The sequence below is a fragment of the Bos grunniens genome, chromosome 3 (genome assembly GCF_055505025.1).
Source record: "Bos grunniens cultivar Pamir isolate PY7600 chromosome 3, Bosgru_T2T1.0, whole genome shotgun sequence".
NCBI classification, from domain to species: domain Eukaryota; kingdom Metazoa; phylum Chordata; class Mammalia; order Artiodactyla; family Bovidae; genus Bos; species Bos grunniens.
The window spans coordinates 36,786,548-36,792,547 of record NC_141167.1 but is presented as its reverse complement, the minus strand read 5'-3'; the positions used below and the strand labels follow the sequence as shown (position 1 = coordinate 36,792,547).

Genomic DNA, 6,000 nt, shown 5'->3' with positions numbered 1-6,000 from the left:
CCCTCAGATGTGCCATGGCATTCTCAGGGGCATCACTGACGCAAGAGAAGGTCCACCCTGGGTCACCGTGTTTGGATCTGAACTACTGCGATGGGGGATTAGCTCACTGACACAACCCAACTCTGGACTGTATGTTTTATAAGACTCTTCCAGACAGAGTAAACATCCCAGGACCATCTTTTTGTTCACACCTCATTTCCAAAGCACTTCAACCCATCAAACAATTTACTAGGCATTTACCATGTGCTGGGAACTGTTCTTAGAGCTGCAGAGAAGATGGAAGAAAAGTTTGGGCTTTCAAATTCCATCGACCCCATCTGGGGAGAAAGGATCTCCGTAGAAGGAAAGGTCAGTAAGGACACAGGTGTTTGGAATGAGCTATAGGAATGCTGAAGTGGCGAGGCCACGGCCATCCCAGTGGTAGTTGAAGGCCTGATGGAGCTTGGGCTCACATCTCCCAAAGCGCCATGGGATGGATGGAGCCCCACTCCTCTACACGACTCCACTAAGTCAACTCTTGCCAACTCTTCTTCTTGGCCTTTGGTTTCTACTGCTAAAGGGACCCTGAATCATTTCTGGACAGTGTGGCCTTCTCCACAGTACTCTCTTACCCCCTGGAATCTGTCTTCTTTTGGTAGGTTCAGGTAAAGACTAAGAACTGGAAGAGAGGATGGGGAGCCTTGGGGGTGGGAGAAGGCTTGAAGAGCGGCAGCATGTGTTACCTGGCAGAGAGGCCGCCTTGACTGAGAAGTGGATTTCCCGCATGGTAGTAAACGTGAGCTAATGTCTGTGCTAAGCTGGGCGCCTTTGAAAGAGAATGATTATGGATGTTTTCCCTTCTTATTACACGCACTAATTTCCCCCCAAAATAACAAGTCCTGAAGGCTGATGTCTGCTGGGAAACTGGATCCTCAGGGACCATTTTCTGCATTTAAGTTCATTTGGAGTTTGCTCCCAGCTGCAGGGCGTGCCAGGTAACCCTGCCCCTCCTGGTTCCCAGCATTCCCCTGGGCACTGTGTGGGATCCTTTATAAGTCTGAGAAGCCCCCTCCTGCCTCAGGCCCCCAGGCCCCCAGGTTTGCACCCGGTTGGGTGGGTGCAAGATGTCTTCTCTCCCTTGTGAACCCTGGAGAGCCCTGGCGGGGCTGAGTACAAACTGCTGAGTGGCTTGTTTTGGTTCGTGGAGCCGACCCACCAGTCATCGGCTCCATGATTGATGCAGGGCCTGTGCTCTGGGTTAAGAAAAGCCAGGGTGTTTTCAAGGGAAAATTTTGGTCATAAGGCAAAGCCTAGCCAGATTTGAGATAAGTGTGAAAAATACATTACAAAAGGAAACCAACTCGAAGTTTCCTGACAAGGGAAACATTTAACCCCCTGTAGAAGGAGTTTGAGAAGCACTCAGGCAGAGATTCTGGGTCTCTGTGTGTTCACGTCCTCATTGGAGAGGAGGGCTGAGTGTGTCAGAGGCTGTGAGTCTGCAGTGTGTCTGTATATGTGTGTTACAGGGAGAGAGAGAGTGAGCAAGAAGGAGCATCAGGGAAGGCAGGGGTATTAATCATGCTAAAAGCAATCTGGTCCCACGGGAATTTAAATATAAATTTAACTAAAATCAATGGGAAGTTTTATGAGACAATTTTCTTCTCGCTGCCTCTGGTGATTGTTTGAACTCTCATCGAGCTTAGGACGGCTCTGGCTCAGAGCTCCTCCAATTCTCACACCTGTGCATGAGACAATGTGCATTTTCCACGTTAGCAGCCCTGAGCTGACTCATCTCTAAAGGCTGCCACGGAGGGGCCCCCGCCGGCTACCAAGTGCCTGGCTCACTAGCTCTGACTGCAGCATCTCGCGAGAGGTCAGAAGATGCGTGAGGAGGGGAGGGGCAGAGGGGCGGGTGGTGGGCGACCTTGGTGCTGTCCAGATAATGCCGGCTAGAGAGAGACCGGCTAGAAGCACGCACACAGGCTTGCGGCTTGCAAATAGCTTCAGTGGTTCTCTATTGATTTCCGAACATGGTCCAGACACCTCGGAGTGGCTGAATCCCGCTGACCTGTCGCGTTCTCTTTCTCAGCGCAGCATCTTTCACGCCACTCACAGTGGTGTTTGTACACCTGGACCACTCCTGGGACCGGCTGTGCTTACATTATTCTTTGCTCCTGGCCATTTCCTCAGCCTAGAAAGCCTGCTACTGCTGCTAAGTCGCTTCAGTCGTGTCCGACTCTGTGCGACCCCATAGACGGCAGCCCACCAGGCTCCCCATCCCTGGGATTCTCCAGGCAAGAACACTGGAGTGGGTTGCCATTCCCTTCTCCAATGCATGAAAGTGAAAAGTGAAAGTGAAGTTGCTCAGTCGTGCCTGACTCTTCGCGACCCCATGGACTGCAGCCCACCAGGCTCCTCGGGCCTACTGCTCCCCATTTCTCACCTTGATGTGGGTCTTCTGATTTAAATAGGATTAATTATGAACTAGTTCAGATTTCCATCCAGAAAAGTACAGAAATTCTTTGCCAGAAACTCAGAGAGGTTGGCATTTGCAAAAGTCCTTTTCTTTTTCCTTGCCCTTACCCTGGAGGTAAGCACTGGGGTGAAGCTGGTATATAATCATTTCCAATGCAATTTTATTATATTTAAATGTATCCACAAATAATACATAACACTGTTTATGTGATTTTATATTTTGCATAATTGTATTAATCTGCCCATATCCACTGGGGAGCCATTTGACAGTACTTGGTAAGTAACACATACCAGTCATTCCACTAGTAATTGTCTATGGTAGGGAAAGAGCTCCAAAGTGGTTGAGGCATGGATCAGGACAGTCAACCTAATAGTGCAAAATGGTAACCGCTTAATTGTCCCTTAGTAAATCAAAATATGCTGTGGTTTCATAAAATGAAATACTGTATGGTAGTTAAAATAGATAATCTCTAAATGTATTGTAATCATAAGGTGAGATTAAAAAATAGTCACATTGCAAAATGGTCTGCTCATCTTTCATGGCTAAATTAAAAATGTAATCCTTCTCCTTAATGAACTGTTCTCTAAAGAAAATCCCATCCAAATGAAATGAATTATACTTTCTACAGAAACTTATTTATAACTTTGTTTCAGGGTTACTTCACACCCTTCCATCTCTATCACATGTACATTGTGAACATCTTAACTATAGAAATCTGGTCTTAGTCACGTTTATGTCCCCAACATCCCAGCCTGAGAGCTTGCTTGTAATTGGTACTCAGTCAGTTGTTGTGCAGAGGGACAAATGCACGTGTATGTGTTTCTAAACACTTCCACATCGTTCATGACTTTCTTCTGTCTTGACATCTTTACCTCTACTTTCTATGAGGAAACTGACTGTCGTACATTGTATCACGTGACTTGCCTGTGGCCAATGAGGGCAGTGGTTGACAAGACTCTAGCTGTCCTGTCTCTTGCATTAAACCAGCCTGTGTTAGATTTTAAAAAAGTGGAATGATTTAAATTTTGTCACTTACCTAATGTATTTGGGAGAGATGGTGGAAGACTTTCTTGGAGTCTTAGAGACAGAATGAGAAAACAGCCCAGAGAAGGGGAGTGATTTCAACTCAGCATAATTGAATAAATATGTTTGACTATTTGTACTGTGCCAAGTAATTGCTTGAGCTCACCCAGGTGGAACAGTCGGAGAAATCGCTGGGGAAGTGCCTAGTAGAACACTGGCAAAGAGTAGGTTTCAATAAAGATCAGTTCCCTTTCCTTCTTTAAGGACAGATTCAGGACTAGAACTCAGATCAACAGAACCCAAGTCCAGCATCTTTTCAACTCTATCGGGGTCTTCCAGAGGTGCAACCAGGAAAATGAATGTGTCAGAGATCACCTCTGTAATACCCTTGCTGGAGAAAACGATACCACGGAATTTCTGACAGCTCTTTTGCTCCATCACTTCAGCCCCCATCTCATTTTATGCTCACATGGCCATTATTCTCTATTAGCATACTAATAAATGTTTATGAGATTATACTGTATAAACTATAAACTTTTACATATTATTAATTAACCTCGTATGTTGGATTGAGAGCTCCTGAACATTTACAGACTTGTCAAACAGGAGAGTGGTGTAGAGGGAACCATGTCTGCAAAACTGGTCCTGTCTGCTCTGTCTGGAGGAAGGCTTGCATTTTCACTTGTGTGTCTCTTAAGTGCCAGCCACAGACGGCACTGTACTGATATTTAAGAACAGCAGAGCCGATCTTGTCTCTTCCCAGATATGACCTCGAACAAGTTTTCTAACCTCTCAAAGGCCCAGTTTCTTTGTTTGCAAAATGAATGTAATAATAGTGCCTGTCTATGAGGTGCTTGGCATCTGTCAGGTACCCAGGAAAACAGAATAAAATCGAACCAATGCAGAACCAATGAGTAGACAGACCAGGGAATCATAGTTCTGTTTGTTTATGACACAAAGACCTATAGTAGGTAATATTGAATGACCTGCATTTCACTGTGGGAAGTGGTATGTTTTCATTGGAGGTGTATAAGAAAAAGCTATTTGCATGGGTGGAAATGTACACCATGTAAGGTTTCTTTTATTCTTACTATCCAGGGATGCTATGACTGTCACTTTTTTAGGGCCAGAGAGAAGGCAAAAGGGGGAGTGGTAGTCAAGGAGTCTTAGATTTCTGGTTGTAACTTAGTCACTGACTAATTTTACGTTTGTCTAAACTTGAGACACTTAGAAGCTCTCTCTATTCTTTTATGTTTAAACTTGTTACACAAATTCAGTGTGGTGTTAGAGAATGAGAAAGCACTTTTTTTTTTAACCCGTTTAGTCTGTTTTACCTCCTATGGTGTTCAGAGAACATGCTAGCAGCATTCATCCCGGAACACTGCAGAGATGTCATAGGAAGAGCCCAGACCTGGGGTTCAGAGCCAGTCCAGGCTCTGTCACTGATAATCATGTAACTTAAATCTTTTTACCCTGTGCATCACAAGTAATTTTTATGTCTGATTTTATGTCTGTAAAATGAAGCTAGCAAATCTGCTATGCCAATATAATTAGATGTCCTGAAAATCAAATAAAAGCTGGATTTGATTTAGTGCTTCACAAACAGGAAAGGTCCTTGCATGGGTGCCTTATGCTTAGGACACCTTGTCTTATTCAAATCCATTATATTCTCATTTTTCGCCCAATCAGGCTTTGAGACTTTTAAGGACTAACCTGTCTTTTATATCTTTGAATTTGCCAGTGCCTAGCAAAGTGAATTTTTTGTTTCTATGCACATTTATGAAACCCCTATTATGGCTCAAGTCTAGTGGTAAATGTTGGGTTAAGACATGAAAAACATATGGCTGCTGCTCATGAGAATCTGGCTTTTGAACACAGAAATGCACTACGGACATATCAGGGAATAAAGTTAAAGGATATGAGATTTACTCTTTAATGGGGAATCCTGTTTGTGAATGTTGCCTCTTCCAGGGTAGGAAAAGCTTCATCCCCTCTGTGTTCTCCTAGAGTTAAGAAATGGTGGGATCCAACTTCCAAGCTGTTTATAGTTACCTTTTTTTCCATTAAAATTTTTTAAAATTAGATGATAATTACTATACAATACTGTGATCGTTTTTACCATATGTCAACATGAATTGGCCATAAGTATACATATGTCCTCTAACCCTTGAAACACCCTCTCACCTCCCTCCTCTTGCCACCCCTCTAGGTTGTCACAAAGCACCGGCTTTGGGTTCCCTACATCAAAGTTCTTACATCAAACTCCCACGGGCTATCTATTTCACATATGGTAATGTATATGTTTCAATGTTATTCTGTCAAATCAAACAATATATATGGAATCTAGAAAGACATGTAACAACTGACTGGTTCAAAATTGGGATAGGAGTATGATAAGGATGTATATTGTTACCCGGCTTATTTAACTTATATACAGAGTACAATGGCACCCCACTCCAGTACTCTTGCCTGGAAAATGCCATGGACGGAGGAGCCTGGTAGACTGCAGTCCATGGGGTCTC

At 44.0% G+C, this 6,000-nt stretch overlaps 1 long non-coding RNA gene across 3 annotated transcripts in view; it reads left to right on the top strand.

The window, feature by feature from the left end:
- The first annotated feature begins 209 nt into the window (after positions 1-209).
- Positions 210-6,000, top strand: part of LOC147375478 (uncharacterized) — a 30,894-nt gene continuing 25,103 nt past the window's right edge. For 2 of the 3 annotated variants that reach the window (XR_015160153.1, XR_015160151.1), the window contains exons 1-2: positions 211-634; positions 5,688-5,768. This is a non-coding gene — a long non-coding RNA (uncharacterized LOC147375478). Of the gene's footprint in view, positions 635-5,687; positions 5,769-6,000 lie in introns of all 3 variants that reach the window. The other variant, XR_015160152.1, reaches the window with a different exon arrangement.